The sequence below is a fragment of the Etheostoma spectabile genome, unplaced genomic scaffold (assembly GCF_008692095.1).
Source record: "Etheostoma spectabile isolate EspeVRDwgs_2016 unplaced genomic scaffold, UIUC_Espe_1.0 scaffold121, whole genome shotgun sequence".
In the NCBI taxonomy this organism is placed as follows: domain Eukaryota; kingdom Metazoa; phylum Chordata; class Actinopteri; order Perciformes; family Percidae; genus Etheostoma; species Etheostoma spectabile.
The window spans coordinates 163,604-171,371 of record NW_022605571.1 but is presented as its reverse complement, the minus strand read 5'-3'; the positions used below and the strand labels follow the sequence as shown (position 1 = coordinate 171,371).

At 49.2% G+C, this 7,768-nt stretch overlaps 2 long non-coding RNA genes across 2 annotated transcripts in view; both read left to right on the top strand.

Moving 5' to 3' along the window:
* LOC116685700 (uncharacterized) overlaps positions 1-1,201 on the top strand; it is an 11,065-nt gene extending 9,864 nt beyond the window's left edge. Inside the window, exon 4 of the long non-coding RNA XR_004331018.1 lies at positions 1,090-1,201. This is a non-coding gene — a long non-coding RNA (uncharacterized LOC116685700). The remainder of the gene's footprint in view (positions 1-1,089) is intronic.
* Positions 1,202-4,992: 3,791 nt separating this feature from the next.
* The window catches only part of LOC116685706 (uncharacterized), a 6,449-nt gene continuing 3,673 nt past the window's right edge, over positions 4,993-7,768 (top strand). Inside the window, exons 1-2 of the long non-coding RNA XR_004331021.1 lie at positions 4,993-5,027; positions 5,285-5,436. This is a non-coding gene — a long non-coding RNA (uncharacterized LOC116685706). The remainder of the gene's footprint in view (positions 5,028-5,284; positions 5,437-7,768) is intronic.

Below are 7,768 nucleotides of genomic sequence, written 5' to 3'. Positions count from 1 at the left end.
AACTGGTGGAGCTGCTTCGGAGCGTGGTGGGATTTCCTCCAGATGACCCTCAACAGATACCACTCCTTAGAAGGCAAAGGTCTGCAACTCTGGACCTTCTGCATACGAGGATTCTAACCCAAGCAGAGTTTGATGTAAAAAAATCTGATTTCAAATCCCAAATCATTATTTTCTCCCTCGTCAACTTCTCGACTACGATTTCTCTTCCTGTCTCACTTATGGTGGCGACTATATATATATTATTATCATATAGTAGTATACTCTCTATATATAGAGATATATATATATCTATATTAATATATATATATACATTATATATATGTGGTGTTATATAATATATCATATATATAATATATATTATATATATCTAGTTCCCCGAAGAAGTGGGACTCTTCAGATTTGTTCGATTAGATAGATTAGATTAGATTACATTATATTAGATTAGATTAGATTGATTATAACTTTATTTATCCCTACGACGGGGAAATCCTGTCGTTACAAGTCAGCGCAATAGCAGCAACACAAAAGAACAGACAAACAAACAAAAACACCAAACAACGTAAGCACGAAGAATACAAGGCACGAAATCAAGGCAAAATACAGGCCGAAATACAAGCAGAAATACAAGGCAAAATACAAGCTGAAATACAGGCAAGAATCCAAGGCATGAAATACAGTCACGAATGACAGCAAGAAATACAGGCAATAAATACAGATTCAAGCAATACAAGTCATGAAATACAGGCCAAGAAATACAAGGCATGAAATACAAGCAAAAAACAAGGCATGAAATACAAACATGCAATACAAGGCAAGAACTACAAGGCATGAAATACAAGGCAGAAAGATACATTGAAAATATGTTAACTGCTTAAGTAAAATGGCGTCAAACAAATGGAATTTTTAAGTGCGGTGTTGCCCTGATAAGATAACAATATTGCGGTGTAAGTGACGTTAACATTAAGGTTTTGAAGGGTAATTAGAGCAAAGAAGCAAGAGGCGGTACATAATTAAATTATAGTTAACCTGAGACCGAAATATTGAAAAGTAAGTAGTTAATAATCTTCCTTCTTTCTTGTGGTGGTTGAGGTGTAGTCGTGGTGCTCAGGGCCTGTCCATCGCCGTGCCCTCTGACCTCCAGAAGAACACCGCCCTGCTGCTCAGCCTCACCGAGGCCTTCTACGACTACTTCCTGGTGGGGGGCCACTGCCTGGTGGGGGGCCACTGCCTGGTGGGGGGCCACTGCCTGGTGGGGGGCCACTGCCTGGTGGGGGGCCACTTCCTGGTGGGGGGCCACTTCCTGGTGGGGGGGCCACTGCCTGGTGGGGGGCCACTGCCTGGTGGGGGGCCACTGCCGGTGTCCTTTCTGTCTGAACCCCTGTCCTGTGCTGTCCTGTCTGAAACAACCTGTCTGTCTGTCTGTCTGTCTGACACCTGTCCCTGTCTTCTGAACAACACCTTTCTGTTCTGTCTGTCTGTCTGACCCTGTCCTGTCCCCTGTCGAACACCTGTCCTGTCTGTCTGTCTGTCTGAACACCTGTCTGTCTGTCTGTCTGAACACCTGTCTGTCTGTCTGTCTGTCTGAACACCTGTCTGTCTGTCTGTCTGAAACACCTGTCTGTCTGTCTGTCTGTCTGAACACCTGTCTGTCTGTCCTGTCTGGTCTAACACCTCTGTCTGTCTGTCCCACTGGTTCTGTCTGAACACCTGTCTGTCGTCTGTCTTCTGAACACCTTTCTTCTGTCTGTCTAACACCGTGTCCTGTCTGAACCACCTGTCTTTCTTCTGTCTGAACACCTTCTGTCTGAACACCCTGTCTGTCCTGAACACCTGTCTGTCTGAACACCTTTTCTGTCTGTCTGTCTGTCTGAACACCTGTCTGTCTGTCGTGTCCTGACCCTGTCTGTCCTGGTCTTCCTGTCTGTCTGAACACCTGTCCTGTCTCTGAACACCTGTCTGCTGTCTTCTGCGAAACACCTGTCTGTCTGTCTGTCTGTCTGAACACTGTCCTGTCTGTCTGTCTGTCTGCTGGACACCTGTCTGTTGTCGAACACCTGTCGTCTGTCCTGACACCTGTCGTCTGTCTGTCTTAACACCTGTCCGTCCTGAACAACCGTGTCTGTTGAACACCGTCTGTCTGAAGCCCTGTCTGTCTGTCTGAACACCTGTCTTCTGAACACCTGTCTGGTCTGTCTGTCTGAACACCTGTCTGTCGAACACCTGTCTGTCTGAACACCTGTCTGTACTGTCTTCGTCTGAACACCTGGTCCCGCCTCGAACGTCTGCCTGCTGTCTGAACACCTGTCGTCTGCTGTCGAACACCTGTCTTGTCTGTTCTGTTCTACCACCTGTCTGTCTGTCTGCTGTCTGAACACCTGTCTGTCCTGTCCTGTCTGAACGTTCCTGCCTGTTGTCTTAAAACTTCCTGCTGTCTCTCTGAACACCTGTCTGTCTGTCTCTTGCCTGCTGTCTGTTCTGAACACCTTTCTGTCTGCCTGTCTGTCTGCCTGTCTGTCGCACACCTGTCCGTCTTGCCTGCTGTCGGAACCCCTGTCTGTCTGCGCACACCTGTCCTGTCTGCCTGTCTGTCTGCACACCTTTGTCTGCCTGTCTGTCTGCACACCTGTCTGTCTGCCCCATGTCATGTCTGGCACACCTGTCGGTCTGCCCCACCTTTTCTGTCTGCACACCTGTCTGTTCCTGCCTGTCCTGTCTGAACACCTGTCTGTCTGCCTGTCTGTCCTGAACACCTGTCTGTCTTCCTAATCACCTGTCTGGCTCCTGTCTGTCTGAACACCCGTTCCTGTCTGTCTGAAAACCTGTCTGTCTGCCTTCCTGTTCTGTCTTAACACACCTTGGCTGTCCTGTCCTGACACCTGTCTGTCTGCCCTGCCTGTCTGTCCCTGAACACCTTCTGTCTGCCTGTCTGTCTCTCGGCTGCTGGGTCAAACTTCTCTTCCAGTGTTGTATCTTTAATCGCACACTTTATCACTTTGTGTCACATGTTGTGTCTACCCTGTTCTCTCCTCCCCCTGTCTCACTCCTCTCCCCTGTCTGTCTGTCTCTCTCTCCCCTGTCTCTCCTCTCCTCCTCTCTCCCCTGATCGCTCTCTCTCTCCCCTGTCTCTCCTCTCTCCGCCCTGTCCTCCTCTCCTCTCCCCCTGTCCGGTCCTGTCTCTCTCTCCCTTTCTCCCTGTCTCTCGTCTCTTCTCGCCTGTCTCTCTCTCATCCCTGTCTCTCTCTCCCTCACTCCCTGTCCTCTTTTCCCTCCCTGTCTCTCCTCTCCCCCTGCTCTCTCCCTGTCTCTCTTTTCTCTCCCTTTCTCTCTCTCCCGCCCTGTCTCTTCCTGTCTCTCCTCCTCCCCCCTGTCTCTCTCCTTCGTCTCCCCTTCTCTCTCTTCTCTCCCCCTGTCTCTCGTCCTCCTCTCATCAACCCATCCTGGCGCTCTCTCTCCCCCGTGTCTGTTCCTCTCTGTCCTGTCTCATAACAAGGGTCAGTCAGAGGCTGTCTGTGGTTCTTCTTCGTGTCCTCGGTTCGCCCTGTCCAGAATCTACTTTCCTCTGAGACTGGAGTAAAACCATTGGTTCCGTCCAACATGGTTAGTCCCCAGCGTTGGTTCACGGATCCAGACCGGGTTTAAGTCAGTCCAGAGTTGGTTCAGTCCAGACAGGGTTAGTCCTCCAGAGGTGGTTCAGTCCAGACAGGGTATAGTCCCTCCAGAGTTTTTCATCCGACAGGGTTAGTCCTCCAGAGTGAGTTCAGTCCGAACATGTGTTTAGGCCTCCGATTTTGTTCATTCCAGACAGGGTTAGTCCTCCCGAGTTGGTTTCAGTCCATACAGGTTTAGTCCTCCAGAGTGGTTTCATGATCCCCAGACGAGTTTTTTAGTCCTCCAGAGTTGGTTCAGTCCAGACAGGGTTAGTCCTCCAGAGGTGGTTCAGTCCAGACAGGGTTAGTCCTCCAGAGTTGGTTCAGTCCAGACAGGGTTAGTCCTCCAGAGGTGGTTCAGTCCAGACAGGGTTAGTCCTCCAGAGTTGGTTCAGTCCAGACAGGGTTAGTCCTCACAGAGTTGGTTCAGTCCAGACAGGGTTAGTCCTCCAGAGTTGGTTTGATCCACTTAAGCGGTGCCCCTGTTATTTATTGTTTTATTTGAATTATTATATTAATGTATTTTTTAGGGGGGGGTGGTGTAATATATATTACTGTGTATATGTATTCAGTTGAAGTATTTCTGCTTCAGGCCATCCGGACCTTTAACAGCATCCTGGAGTTCCCTGAACCTCGAGCAATGAGAACTGAATCAGACACCAAACCAGACCCCACTACTGTAGTACCCATAGTACACCCAGAGACTGATCCAGATCAACCAGACCCCACTACTGTAGTACACACAGTAGTACTGTATATCCCGATCAACCAGACCCCACCCCACGACTGTAGGACACCATACACACAGGACTGGCTCCACGATCAACAGAGCCCAGACCCACTACTGTATTACACATAGTACCGAGTACTTCTTCTGTCACCTACCTTTCCTGCCTGTGTGGTCTAACCCTGTCTGTCTCCGTCGCCTAATCTGTCTCTAACCTGTCTGTCTCTCTAACCCACCTGTCTGTCTCTCTAACCTGTCTGTCTCTCTAACCTACCTACCTGTCTGTCTGTCTAACCTACCTACCTGTCTGTCTCTCTAACCTGTCTGTCTCTCTAACCTACCTGTCTGTCTAACCCACCTGTCTGTCTGTCTAACCCACCTGTCTGTCTAACCCACCTGTCTGTCTGTCTGTCCTAACCCCCCCTTTCTGTCGTCTACCCGCTGTCTGTCCCTGTCTAACCCACCTTCTGTCTGTCTGTCTGTCTTTCTACACCCACCTTTCTGTCTGTCCTGTCTAACACCCCCGTCCTGCTTCTAACCCCGTCCGTCTGTTGTCCTGTCTGTCTACCCACCTGTCTGGCCTTTCTAACCTACCTTCTGTCCTTCTGGTCCTTGTAGGTCTCAGGTGGCGGCAGCTATTCTTACAGTTGGAGGTCAGTTAACCAGAAAACCTCAGACGACTCGGACCAACTAAGCTCTATTGTTCCCCCCCTCTTTCCCCCTGCTCTGTGTTTCCCCCTCTCACTCATTTCCCCCTGCTCTGGTTGTTTTCCTCCCCTCTCATTTCCCTTCCCCCGCTCTGGTGTTTCCCCTCTCCATTCACCCTGCTCTGGTGTCCCCCTCTCTCCCTTTTCTCTGGAGCTTCCATGTGTCACTGGTTATGAGGCTGTGCTGTGATTGGTGGTTTCAGACTATGAGCTGCAGGTCAGCTTATCAGAGGCTCTGTGTCGTCTGACGCCGAAAGCAGCGAGAGCACAGAGCCAATCAGTGGTTCTCCTGCCGTGACATGCATTCAAAGCCTTCTTTCTCAGAGACGTAGACTTTATTTGTAGTGGCCTGTCTGTACCCTGTCTGTTGTACGCCTTGCCTGTCTGTACGCCTTTCTGTCTGTACCGCCTGTCGTCCCTGTACGCCCTGTCTGTCGAAACGCCTGTCTAGTCTGTCTGTACGCCGGTCTGTCTGTCTGTCGCCTGTCTGTCTGTCTGTCTGTACGCCTGTCTGTCTGTACGCCTGTCTGTCTGTCTGTACGCCTGTCTGTCTGTCTGTACGCCTGTCTTTCTGTGCTGTCGCCTGTCTGTCTTCTGCCTGTACGCCTGTCTTTCTGTACGCCCTGTCTTGTCTGTCCTGTCTGTACTCCTTCTGTCCTGGTACGCCTGTCTGTCTGTCGTACGCCTGTCTTCTGTCTGTACGCCTGCCTGTCCTGTCTGTACGCCTGTCTGTCTGTACGTTCTGTCTGTACTCCTTCCCTGTCCTGACGCCTGTCTGTCTGTACGCCTGGTCCCGTCTTTACGCCGCCCTTTTTGTCTGTAACGCCCTGTCCGGTCTGTCTGTACCCTGTCTGTACTACGCCTGGTCCTGTCGTCTGTCTAACTCCTGTTGTCCTGGACCCTGTTCTGTTTTTCGGCTTACGCCTGTCTGCTTTACGCCTGTCTTGTCTGTACGCCTTTCTGTCTGTAACGCCTGTCTTCTGTCTGTCTGTCCTGTACGCCCTGTCTGTACGCCTTCCTGTCTTTCTGTCTGTACGCCTGTCTGTTTTGCTCGGTACTCCTGTCTGTTTTGTCTGGAACGCCCTGTCTGTTTGTCTGGACCCTGTCTGTTGTCTGTACGCCTGTCTGTCGAACGCCTTTCGGCTGTCTGTACGCCTGTCTTTCTGTCTGTACGTCTGTTGTCGGTCTGACGTCTGTCTGTCTGTCCTGTACGCCTGTCTGCTGCGTACGCCGGTCTGGTCTGTCTGTACGCCGGTCGGATCCACTGTTGTAACGCCAGTTCTGTCCTGTCTGTACGCGTCGCGGCTGTCTGTCTGAACGCCTGTCTGTTGTCTTTACGCCTGTCGGTCCTGTACGCCCTGTCCCTGTTCTGTCGTACGCCTGTCTGTCGTCATGTACGCGCTGTCGGGTCGTCTGGTCCGCCTTCTGTTCTGTCCGCTGTCTTTTCTGTACGCCTGTCTGTCTGTACGCCTGTCTGTCTTTAAAACGCCTGTCTGACGACTGGTCTGGTCTGTCGTCTGTAGCCTGTCTGTCTTTAAAACGCCTGTCTGTACGTCTGTCTGTTCTGTCTGTCCTGTACCCTGTTCTGTCTGTCTGTCTGTACGCCTGTCGGTCCTGTACGCCTCGTCTGTCCTGTCTGTCTGTACGCCGTCCTGTCTGTTCTGTAACGCCTTTCTGTCTGTACGCCTTTCTGGTACGCCCTGTCTGGTATGTCTCTGCGTACGGCCTGTCTGTCTTTCTGTTACTCTGTCTGTCTTCTGTACCCTGTCTGTCTGTCCTGTTTTTCTATTCATGTCACAACGTATGGTGGAGAAGAAGTGGGACTCTTCAGGAAAACACGTTTGAACTTTGAACGGTAGTGTATATATATATATATGTTAGGGCTGGGCAAGTTAACGCGTTATTATCACGTTAACTAATTCATTAATTAACGCCGACATTTTTTTTATCGCGCGTTAACGCAGTTTTTATTATTTCTTTATTATTGTAATTTTTTTGCTCACATGTTTTGTAAGACCTGAGACCGAGAGACTAGCCCACGAGCAAAAACAGCACCTCTGATTCATAGTTTAATAATTTATCAACAACACAACACAGAAACTCACCAAAAATTGCGTCTAAAAGGTAAAGAGTTAGCGGTTACGGAGGTTTCTTCCGGGTCCTTCTACCCTCTACAGGTGGTTTTCTATCCAGCCTGGAACTTCAGCCTTTTTCGCGGTCGTTGAGCATTAAATCCAAACCGTCACATCCAAGATTTATCCACTTTACAATAATCCATAATTCATCGCAATTTGGCTCATTTATGCCGCTAGCTCCCACTCCGTCTCTCCTCTCCGTGTGTTTAGAGGGAAAAGGAAGCAGCATGCCCATATATGGGAGACATGCCCATATATGGGAGACATGTCCATATATGGGAGACTACGTCATCCAAAGAGTATGGAGGCTGAAAGAGGCCAATCCTCCAGTCAAACTGTCTAGTGTGCGATCAAAGATGCTGTAGTACACAAGATAGATATCTACCGTTTATAGAGCATACTGGCCTCACTGGTTTGAGATTTGGCATATATTTATATTATATATTTATAATATATTTATATTATATATTATATACTGTATTTGGGCCTTTTTTGAAGAAATGTAAATATTATGTGCTTTATATGAGTAATGTTTATTATGTTTATTTTTGC